General features: G+C 47.5%; 1 protein-coding gene across 1 annotated transcript in view; it reads left to right on the top strand.

The window, feature by feature from the left end:
* LOC8050712 (sushi, von Willebrand factor type A, EGF and pentraxin domain-containing protein 1) overlaps window positions 1-12,261 on the top strand; it is a 247,178-nt gene that overhangs the window by 215,053 nt on the left and 19,864 nt on the right. The window lies entirely within an intron of this gene.

Here is a 12,261-nt window from a genome sequence, read left to right as displayed (position 1 = left end):
TATGCGCCTTGCAAGTGGGCGCGTTTTGGTCTTCTGCGCATGGGAAAGGAGGTGTGAAGGTAGGAGAGGAGGTTATACTAAGCTCCGCCTCCTTCGGGGGGGGGGGGGGGGGGGGGGGGGGCGCGGGTCGCGGATGTAAACATCTCGGCGTCGGCATTGGCGGACGTGCTGTAGCAACTGTGGCTGTATACCCGTGAGTCCTTCGCGTGGTTGCTCGTTAAGAAAAATGAGAAAAGTACGTTCCGCTTCTGTCCTCTGTGATTTAGAGGTTGGCTCCGATCAGGCGCTGTCCAAGGGGCAGGGGAAATTAAAACGTGCTGCGTTTTCGGATGTGGTGGGCGCATTCACGACGGTGTGTCGCATTTTAATTTTCTGGGAGGATTGACAGATTGAGAGCTCTTTCTTGATTCGGTGGATGGTGGTGCATGTCCGTTCTTAGTCGGTGGAGCGATTTGTCTGGTTAATTCCGATAACGAGCGAGACTCTAGCCTATTAAATGGGTGCGTGGTTTTCTGCCCCTTGTATCCTTCTTAGAGGGACAAGCGGCTCCTAGCCGCACGAACCAGACCAATAACAAGTCTGTGATGCCCTTAGATGTCCGGTGCCGCACGCGCGCTAGACTAAAGGAAGCGGCGTGTTTTTATCCCTGTCTGTTAAAACAGTAGGCTTAGAAAAAAAAGTGATTTGAGCAAATACAGGAGGGCTATGAAGTCTATCGGATTACCCCCCAGCAAGTGCTCGTCTGCTTAAATAACAAGGCATAGAAAAATAAGTTTCCACAAAATTTCGCCAGAAATAAAAACAGTAATTACTTCTTGGTGTCAAGGAGTCTACGACAAAACTTCCGCGATACGCTCGACGCCGCGCCCGAAAGTAGGGAACTTGCGGACGCTAACCACCCTCGTTGTCGGTTGTTAGCAAACAAACCTCGGCGCGTCGGCCACTTCGCCCGTGAGTCCTTTGGCTTCGCTCCTTGATACGTGTCTGCTAGTTGTTAGACCAAAACCCATCGTACCGCTCGAGTTATTTCGTCTGTCCTCTCTGAAAGGTGAAGTCGAGCTCGCTCGTAAAGGTAAGACAGCTGTTGAATAGCAGACGACGTTGCAAAGGAGCAGACGACGCTCAGATAGGGGGTCTCGGAGACCCCCTATCTTTCCACTCGAGCCAATCAGAGCTCGGCATTCTGACGTCACCGCAACCCCTGCGCAAAAAGCAGACGAACTCGCCCTCTGCATTAGTTTGAAAAAAAACTTTCGACGATGTTTTGAAGGCCTATTTCTCATATAGATAGTGCGCACATTTGATCTCGCGAATACTGTAAAACCTTCGCTCTAGTGAAATGCAGTTCCAGTGTCACATCGTAGATGGCGGCAGAGTACACGTATGTTCTCACCTCGTATGAGAATACAAGAACTCGGTCGAAAGCAAACGAAAGTGTGTGAACCAACGTTTAGCGCAGAGTTTTCTACATTATCCGCAGGCAGCCAGCGGGGCACGGGTTAGATGGATGGATGGATGAAAGGAGCTTGATGTTTAAGAAGGTGGTAGGCTCTGGTGGATTGTCACCTAGAATTGCTCCTTGATTGTGCCCTCCTATTTTTATATTCTTCTTTGTAAATCTTTTGAGGAGAGTGTGTTGCCAAATGGATGGAAAATGACGCATGTTACGCCAGTTCACAAGCATGGGTCAAAGCAGAGCGTAGAAGAAATATCGCTACATCTCACGGAGCTGCATATGTTAAAATATTTTAGAACACATTATTTATAGTTTGTTGTTGAGCATCTAAATAAAATATTTATCGGAAAAAAACAAGCTTTACCGTGATGTGGTTCCAATTGCTGAGAGTGGAGGTGAAACGCATGCTATTTTTCTTGATTTGTGCGAAGCTTTTGACAAAGTGTGTCACCCGTGGTTGTTACATGAACTGAGCCGCTTAAACATTGCCGAAAGCGTGTACCGATGGATTGAAAGTTACATTTTTGGAAGAAAGCAATGTGTCGCCATTAGGGGTTGAAAATTTGATTTTATTGGTGCTCCGTCTGGTGTGCCGCAAGGGTCAGTGCTGGGACCTCTTTTATTTCTTGTGTCTGTCAATGACATAAGACATTACCTCATCTTTGAGGCTGTTCGCAGACGGCTGTGTTTTGTATAACAGAGTGGATAATGCTAGTGATGTTGCTGATCTACAATCAGACCTAGATGTATAATTAAAATGATTTAAGGCTTGGGATTTAAATTTGAATACTGAATTGTAGCAGGTCACTTCTGGGACAAAACACAATTCTTCAAAACATACGAGTTTATTAATGATTAAAATCAAGTATTAAGACTGACTTGAAATATCTGGGGATTACTTTGTCAGATACCCTTTCTTTTAACCTTCATGTCACCAGGACTATAAAAAAAGCTAGCCGAACTTTACACTTCCTTATTCGAAACATACATGGGGCTCAAAAAGAATTAAAGGAAACTGCTTATTAGTTTGGTGAAAAATACAATCGAACGTTCCTGTGTTACGTGGGATACGCATCAAAAGTGCCTTGTCGTACACAAAATAGAAAAACTCCAAAACCGTGCAGCAAGATTTGCATACAGAAAATTCATTACTAATGTAAACGTAACAAGGATTAAATATTTATTTGTATCGGACCCTTTGTCCTTAAGAGGGAAGAAAATTTTAAACTGAGTTTTTTGCCTGCAGTGTTTTTTTTTTTTTTTATTTTTATGATTTGACAAAAGTAAGCACTTGAAATTACCAACCTTTGTCTCAAGTCGCCGTATAGATCATTCGAGGAAGATTGAAGAAAAGAAATTGTCGTACAGAATATAAGAAACATTATTTTTTTCCTCGAACCATTACTGAGATGAACAAATTGTCTTAGGCCTATTTTATACATTATGACCAGGGACAATTTCCTTTCGGGTGGTTGTCCCGATTTTAAAATCTTTTCTTTACGTGCACTTTTTTGTTGTTGTTTTTTACGGCCTTTATATTCCAGTACTATCATATTATTGTTTGGTTTTCTTCTTAAGGACTATAACTGCTATAATGCTTTTGTGCAGCAGATCGTTTGTGTAAATAAAAAATACAGCTGTACAGATTTAAATAGGGCGGCGTCTTTCGCCCACCTGGCCAGTGTTTTTAAAAACCAGTTTATCTCCAGCTAATATACAAATTGAACATGAGTGGAGCGTCTGCATTTGACTGGGACTCGTATATTTCGTTTTTGAACTTAAGTCCTTGCTTAACGCTGACGGAGCGCCTGTGTCAAAACCGTGCCTTTGGCTGGCCGTTTTTTTCCTAGAGTTGTTGTCTGTACCGCGGCTGTCCGCGCTCGCTGTTGATGGTGGGAGAGAGAGCGAGGTTTTTCTGAGACGGCAAGGAGGATGACGGCCTTGTGGAAAACCTAGACGTTCTTAGAATGTCATAGAGATGCGCACGTATCCCTATGGCGCATCCCCACCCCTGCCCGTTTTGATCTGGATGAGCACCGTACCGGCGTGCGGTCATGTATCACTAATTGCGTCGCTCCCGTTGAGGAACCCAGGCTAGCGGTTGTATTGCACTGGCTAAATTGCTCATCTGAAACACCAGACGCCCATTGGGGTTGCCTAACTTCCGGCTGCATAAACATACACGCAACACAATTAAAATAGCATAATCAACGCCGTCAAGCCGTCTCAACGGCAAAAAAAGGTAAACGACGTTTTTTTTCGCTCCCACCGCGAAGCTATTGGAGCGTGATACCGATCGCCTTTCTCGAATCTTTGAGCTGATAAAGGATAGACCGATGGTTGGTTTTGACAATGCATTCTGTCCACACGGATACACCAACGCAGCTTCCTGACGTCACGCAACTGTGGTGGAGCTGCTGTCAGCACTGCGCATGCGCAGATACTTCACCTTTTATTTTGCGAGTCTGGTTTCCGGGTGTGGTTAAACAAGGGCTTGTTTGTGAACAGTATGTTGGTGTATACATGATTCCAAGCAGGAAACTGGCCGCCGTGTCTTCGCTTCTGCGGTGATGACCGTCTGCTATTATTGCGTTGCTGTGGTAGCAGACGGGGATAGTCCAAGATAGCGGGCATATACCCGTCTGCTACCACAGCAAGCCTTACAAATTAACCTTCACGTGCACGCCTCGTTCAGATGAAACACCGCTACAACGCGGTGTGCGCAGTGACGTAACGTCCCTCGTCACGGCTAGACATTACGCGCAAAGTATTTTTTTCTCCTTCCATACGCTGCTCGAGCTAATGAGTAATTAGAGAAGAGCGCAGCTGCCCTAATTTAATTTCTAGCCCTGCCGCGGGGTAACGGTACACCGCCGACGAATCTAATTAGGGAGAGTAATTCAGGTTTGAGGCTATGTATGCCGCGCTTCAACCGGACCCAAGATCATTCGTCGGAGTTCCTCGAGTTTCGTGTTTTACTTCAGATTTGCTTTGTTCGTTGCATTTTTTTTTGTTTGTTATGCTTGTTCAGCGATAAGCACAGGTGGTGCTAGCGGCGGATATGTTTGTCATAGCTTATGTGCCTTTATACGGCGTGTTTGTTTTCGCTTCGATGCTTCGGGTTAGACGTCTGCCGTTATTGAACGGACGCTCGCGTTCTTACATAAGCTTGTTTTTGTAAAGAGCTTGGCCATGATCAACATTCTCTTTTTGTGTGTGATTTGTACTTTGTTCGGCAAACGCCGTTTCATTGCGCAGTATCTGTTTCTGCACTTAATGACTAGCCGCAGCGGTTCGCGCAGGTATGCCTTTTGCGCGTTTAGTTTTCTCTGTGTTTTCTTTTCTATGTTTATTTGGAACTACCATGAAATGTAGCGAAACTAAAACAAATCACGAAGGTAGCCATACTTTAAAGGAAGAGCTTAAAAAGGAACCTCTCCCCTTGGGAACGCACAGAGCGGCAGCCTACATTTTGATGGAGTCCATGACGGCAGTAGAAACTCCGCAGGATGTGGCCTATTATGTTTGCGCTCCGTAATTGGTTCTTCAACATTCTTAACATCTAATGCTACGGTATGATTAGCTGTATACCAATAACAAGACGTTCGCGACTCGCCACACCCTTCGTAAACTGGCACTGACAGTAGAAAACCTATAGCCTCGAAGAGTGAAACGTCGGTGGTCGTCTCTAAGCTTCCAGAAGGTTCTCTTAGATAGTTCCGTGTCACATCGCAGAATGAATTTCTACGGTCCGTTTGCTACAAAAGAACAGCGGGGTAGAGGCTTCGAGAAAAATGCCGTCACTGCGTAGTTGACAGACTATTCCGTTGTTCAACAAGAAGTAACGCGCCAACGTGCGATAAAAACGGTCCTGCAGCTGGGCCTTAAGCTATGGACACTGGTCAAGAACGTCGGCGAGATTTCTGATGCCGGGATTGGTCAGCACCGGGCGTGTCCTTGCCTCTGTCCAGTCGCGATGCGGTCAGGAATTTCGCCAACTCAGTTTTTGCCCGCCGAGTGTCCGGATTAGAGCCTCCTGGACGGCAATTGTTGGACTTCCGTTTCAGATTAAGCCAATCAAGCAGCGCCAAAAGTGCCTCGTCACGCTACTCGTCGCTTTTGTCCGTTTGCTATCGACGGCTAAAAATCAATCACGCGCAGAAACAAGCGCAGCATCTCGGCGCATTCACTGCGTGTGCATGATTGATGTAATCGGTAATAGGCACCAGACTTATTTCCATCTTAGATACTGTATTTCAAATATATTTTGTTCTATTTTGGTATCTTGCAAATACATTTAGCCTAGAGTATTCGCTACTCTATCTTACTAACATCTCTGAGTATCTTGTACTCAGTATCTCAAATACATTTTGCAACCCTTAAAAACAATTTTTGTTTGGCCGATCCAAGCGACCGAATACTAAACAAGGATCAAGGCACGAGCAAAATCAGCCCCAAGTATGCTCACCTCTATGTGTCCTCTTATTCTCTAGTCTACTTCTTTTTTTTTTCAAGCTGTTTTTGAATGGCACGTCACGCTTGGAGCTAGCAAAGTGCTGCTGACGTCATCCGGATATTACACTCTGTCAGCTGAGGAGCTGTGACGCCAACGCTCGGTACAATCACAATGAACCATTTTCAAGAATCGCCGGTTCAGGGGGTTTCGGTATGAAAATTGGCATGTTTTCAAGGAAGCACAGGCAGTCCCTCAGCCAGATTCCTGGCCTTATTGAGCTGCAAAGACCTATTTTCGGCTTCCCTGCTCGACTTTTTCTACGAACCTCTTTTAAAAGAGTTTCTTTCATCTCATTCAGAATGCGCACATCATTTTGGATTCTGATTCTGGGCTCTTGACCATCGTGACCTGCGTGCGTCAAGAATATATAGACAGTATATTGTTCCGGGGTTGTTGTTGGAACAAACGGTCCAGGAGCCAGCTTCCCGCAGTCGGCTTTTTGTTTAGAACTGCCGGGCTCAGCTCGAGCTGTTACGCGCCCTAGCCATTTTTCAGGCCCCCCTTTCTCTCCTTAATAACATTACTCCCTCCCCCCCCCCCCCCCCCAATCCCTCTTTCTTTTGCGCGGTCGTCCGGACCGCGATAACCCAAGTTATTATTATTATATATGTATGTATATATTTTTTTTTTTTGTTTAAGTAACGAGGATGGCAGTGGTCTATTTGGGGCGTCGGGGTGTGTAGGGCTTTATGCGGGCGACGTGGACTAAATTGGAGGTTGCTCGGCGTCGGTCAGTAGTGTCTTGCTGTAGCTGTACATGGTATGAAAGGTGGTGCAGTTTAGGGGCCAACAAGCGCCGTTGTTCGTGGGCGGTGAGGTGGGTTTTGCTGAGACAGTTGAAAATCCGTTGTAAGTGTGGGTCTATTATTTGTTCCAGAGCAAGATCCAAACTATACTTTGTCTCACTAAAACCGTGCAGTACAGCCAAAGCTTCAGGGGAGAAAGTGTATCCCGACCTGTTGAAGAGGAGGAAAAGGAGGAACGGGGGAATCCCACCCCTTTTTTCCGTTTCTCCTTTCCCTTCTCTTGAACAGGTTGGCCTACGCTCTCTCCCTTGTAACTTTGGCTGTACTGCGCGGTTGAGTGAGATAGAGGTCAAATCAATTGCGGCAACCGCAGAAGAGGGAGTTTTCGGGGATGTCAAGATGGGACTCGGAGATAAGCAGTCAGGCGCGTCGTGTTTGTTGTCTTCCAGACGTATGTAATATGGCGACGTCGTATTGTTGGAGGTCTAGTACCCATCGCCCAGACGTTCGAAAGGAACTTTCAAATTTGAAAACCAGCACAGAGCGCGGTGGTCAGCAATCACTATAAAAGAACGCCCAAATCTATAAGGTCTAAACTGGCTGATTACCAAAATGAAGGCAATGCATTCTTTTTCAGTTATAGAGTAACTCATCCCCGCCTTGGACAAAGTTCGGCTCGCATATGCGGCATGTACCCCAAGCGTCTTGCTTCTGCATAAGTACAGCTAAAGCATCGGTGTGAATTTTTATATAAGACCAGGGTCCAAATGTGTTAAGAATGGTTTGGTGGTCAGCGCAGTCTTCAGGGTTTCGAATGCATCCTCTGAATTTTGAGACAATACGAACTGTTAATCTTTCATGAGGTGAGAGTTTAAATGAGCAGAAATGGCAGCAAATCGGCGAATAAATCGTCGGAATAATGAACAAAGTCCAAGGGATGAACGCAGTGCCTTGACTGTTGAGAGACGTAAACTCAGTAACAGCGCGGAGTTTCTCGTGGTCGTGTGGTATTCTGTGACGGCCGACGACATGTCCAATAATTTTTATTTCTTCTCGACCAAAAAGACACTTTTTAGAGTTCATTTGAAGGGCGGCGTTTGGAAGCATTCTAAAACAGTTGTCCATCGAGATAAATGTTCGGGAAAAGTGGACGAAGAGACGACTACGTCACACGTCACACAGGTAACACAAACAGGTTGTCCAAAGCAATCTGCCTAGTAGCGAATCCGTCATACGTCCGAAGGTTGCAGGAGCATTGCATAAGCCAAAAGGCATGACTCGAAACTGGTAAAGTCCATGGGGCTTAATGAACGCTGTCTTTTGCTGAACTTTTTCGTCGACGCTAATTGGCCAGTAGCCTGAGCGCATGTCAATCGACGGAAAATAGTTGGCGTCATGTAGCGTATAAAGGATATCATTAATTAAGGGAAAGTGAGAAACATCTTTTTTACGTAATTTTGGTGAGTCGTCTGTAGTCAACACAAAAAACATGTGCCGTTTTTTTTGTTTTTTTTTTTTCTACGGGCATAACGGGAGAAGATTAAAGACTGGCGGATTCTTCAATTTCATACCTCGGCAAACCTCACTCATGAGGGCCCTCACTCACCCTCACTCACCCTCATCTTAACAAGTGAGGTGAGGGTGAGTGAGTTTCCGAACCAAAAAAATTCATGAGTGTGAGGGTGAGTGAGGGCCGTGAGGGCCGTGAGGACCGTGAGTGCGTGAGGGCCGTGAGGGCGTGAGGGGTGCGAGGGCCATGAGTGCGTGAGTGGCGTGAGGACAGTGAGGGCGGTGAGTGCGTGAGGCGTGTAAGGGCCATGAGTGAGTGAGGGGCGTGAGGGTGCTGAGTGTGTAAGTGGCATGAGGGCCGTGAGGGATGGGAGGGGTATGAGCGCGTGAGGGCCGGGAGGGCGGTGAGTGCGTGAGGGGTGTGAAGGCCATCAGGACGTGAGGGGGGTGAGTGTGTGAGTGGCATGAGGGCCGTGAAGGGTTCGAGCGCGTGAGGGCCGTGAGTGCGTGAGGGGTGTGAGGGCCATGAGCGCGTGAGGGCCGTGAAGGCGGTGAGTGTGTGAGGCCCCTTTCAGGCGGAGCAACTTTCTCAGCAATTCTGGTGTAGCTGACTGGTTGTTCCCTAGCTTTCCCGAGATCGACACGAATTGCTGAGATCGTGTCGGGCTCGAAACAAGCGAGCAACTCGGAGCAATTCGAAAACGTTTGAAGCGGCTGCATCCAATCAGGGACGCGATATTTTCACGTGATACCCCGTGCCGGTGATGATGACAATAAAAGACGTGGTTCTGGTTTGAAATTGATCGTTTTTTGAAATAAACTGTTTGAGAACGATTTATTAATATTCTCATTGAGATTTAAATGCATAAAACACGTTTATAGCGAGAAATTGCTTGTCTAAATAGTGCAAGAAAGATAAAATTCCATGATGAAGATGGCAAATTGTAACAGTTAATTGCTGCGTGTGAACACGGGCGGCCCGTGTTGCTGGTGTTGCGACGTCAAGTTTCAGGGCGAAATTGCCCCGTATGAAGCGGGCCTGAGTGGAGTGAGGGCCATGAGTGTGTGAGGGCCGTGAGGGCGGTGGGTGCGTGGAGGGTGTGAAGGCCATGAGTGCGTGAGGGGCGTGAGGAATAGGAATGCGTGGGGGCGGTAAGAGCGGTGAGTAATTTGAGGGCCATGAGTGCGTGAGGGGCGTGAAGGCGGTGAGTGGCGTGAGGGCCATGAGTGCGTGAGGGCGGTGAGTGGCGTGATGGCCATGAGTGCGTGAGGGGTGTGAGGGCGGTGAGTGGCGTGAGGGGTATGAGGGCGGTGAGTAGCGTGAGGGCCGTGAGTGCGTGAGGGGTATGGCTGCGTGAGGGCCATGAACGCGTGAGGAGTGTGAGGGCGGTGAGTGACGTGAGGGCCGTGAGGGGTATGAGGGCGGTGAGTAGCGTGTGGGCCATGAATGCGTGAGGGGCGTGAGGGCGGTGAATGGTGTGAGGGCCATGAGTGCGTGAGGGGTGTGCGGGGTATGAGTGCGTGAGGGCGGTGAGTGGCGCGAGGGCCATGAGTGCGTGAGGGGCGTGAGCGCGGTCAGTGGCGTGAGGGCCATGAGTGCGTGAAAGGCGTGAGCGCCATGAGGTGCAGTGAGGGTGAGTGAAGGGCTGAAGGTGGGTGTGACTGTGAGGTGAAGGTGAGTGATGGGCTGAGGGTGAGTGTAGCTGTGAGGGTGAGGGTGAGTGAGGGGTTGAGGGTGAGTGTAGCTGTGAGGGTGAGGGTTAGTGAGGGGCTTAGGTGAGTGTGGTTGTGAGGGTGAGGGCGAGTGAGGGCGACCTGAAATGCCGACCTCTGTATATTTTGTCCTAACATGCCACTCGCGTGGCTCTGGGTGACTTCTTGTTCTGATTCTGAACGTAGAACTCGATAAGAACGGTTGAGTGTGGGTTTTTCTGTTCCAGTATCGATCGTGTGTTGGACAGCAGATGTTTGATCCAGAGGTCGAGAGCTAAAATCAAAAATGTGACTGAAGGAGATTAATACCTTGTATACGGCATCCTGCTGCTCAGGTGACAAATCAGTGCTAACGTTTTTCCGAAGCAACTTGAAGGAGTTCTGGTGATCAATCAGAGGAGATGCTAGGGTTACAGTATGATCACTGACAATGTTGACATACTCTATGTTGTTAATTGTTCTGAACGCCACGCGCATACCAGCCGACAACTCTTGAGCAATGTTAGTAGTATTTGCTATAAAAACGGTGGTTTGGGCAGCACTGCACGCTATGATCGTCATGGGTAGAGCAAGTCCCTTCTGAAATACTAATACTTCGCGATTTGGTTCCAGCATGTAGGGGTCGTCCGTCACATATCCTGTCATTTGTACGATAGCGCCAGTAAATGGTGATATCCGTGTGCGATACATTGAGCGGGAAGGTACATATTGTTGTCGAGATGTGGAAGCGTCATTTGCATTTGCGCTGAGGAGAAGTGTGCATGTGCTACAGCCAATAAGTGCCCGTCGGTTGGCTAAGAAATTTCATGCTAAAATTATGTCGTGCTTGAAATTGTCCAAGGCAGCAAAGCAACGGCGAAGAGGTTCGTTATCGATAGAAGTTTCAACGGAAACTATCCCAAGAGGAGGAGTCAGGGACGTGTTGGCTCCACGGAGACTACCACCCTCCTAGGGCACGGTAACACGCTTTAACTTTCTTCAAATGTTCTCGCTAAATATTGACATCGATGCTCCAGTATGAACGAGTGCTGCCAGTCTCACCTTTTTGATGGTTATGTCAATTAAATTAGATGACGGCGCAGTCGGTGGGAAGTGTAAAGCAAACCACGAACCAGCTGTACCTCCCTTAGCTGCCTTATTTAGTTTTCCCCATCGAGGAAAGCTTTTGGAAACATCGACTGACCGCGGAGAGGGGAGGATTGCCGATACGCGGGTGAAGGGCTGGGATGTTTGCGACCATGACTGGAAGATGATGATGAACGCCGCTGTTGACCGAGGCGGGGATCATCAACATCGTTAGGTTGGTTGTAGATACGGTTGGATTCATGGCGTCAAGTACCGTGAGCTAGATGCGTTTCTTGCAGACGACGGTGACAGAACCGCGAAATCTGACCTCGTATACCACAGTTTATATATATATATATATATGTACAATTTTAATGTGCAGATATTTCTTCTAGCTTTTGGCTGAGAAGACAATTCCTCTTGGTTGCCAATCAGCAACAGAGGAGGCTGTCATTTAGTCAATATTTCTTCTGAGCGTGCACGTGTGTCGTTCACTCGCGTACTTATCAACAAGTATAGTACCTCATCAATTTGTAGTTCGGCTGTTATGGATATGCTCTGCCGGACTACATATCAATTCCCTCGAATCATGACGGGGCATATTACGAATTTATTGCGGAATGCGTCGTGAGCCGAGCCTGCCTCCAAACTAAAGCAGGGCAGGTGCCATGTCCAAAATACATGAGTCCCGTTTGTTCCTAAAATCTTTCGGCCCGCATTGGGTTACATATCCCGAGTTTTTAGAGCGCAGCTCTTAGGTGCCCGTTTCTGGCTTGAGCGGCGTCGCCGTCGGCGTAACCGCGCGATGACGATTAAGGATGACGTCATCACGATGACGTCATCGTCACTGATGACGTCATCAGTGACGTCAGTGACGTCATGTGTGACATCATCAGTGACGATGACGATGACGCTAAATTCCCCACTAAATTTAGCGAAACAAATGTTCCCGCTAAATTTACCGGAGAAAATTTCCCCGCTAAATCTAGCGGAAAAACTTTCCCCGCTAAATTTAGCAGAAAAACTTTTCCCGCTAAATTTAGCGGGAAAAAGTTCCCCCTCTAAATCTAGGGGAAACGTTTCCACGCTAAATTCCCGCCAAATTTAAACGCGATGCTCTCACCTGCATTTGTATGCATGTGCATTTTCTGCGGCACACGTCGGTCGATCCACACACCATACCCATGTTAGTAGTGAAGGACTTTCCGCCTTCTCCCCTCAGTACCCTTCCCTCCTTCTACTCAAGAGCTGCGCTC

Source organism: Ixodes scapularis, unplaced genomic scaffold (assembly GCF_016920785.2).
Source record: "Ixodes scapularis isolate PalLabHiFi unplaced genomic scaffold, ASM1692078v2 PGA_scaffold3__209_contigs__length_174095766, whole genome shotgun sequence".
Taxonomy (NCBI): domain Eukaryota; kingdom Metazoa; phylum Arthropoda; class Arachnida; order Ixodida; family Ixodidae; genus Ixodes; species Ixodes scapularis.
Note: the sequence above shows the minus strand (reverse complement) of the source record. Positions and strands in the feature narration are given on the sequence as shown.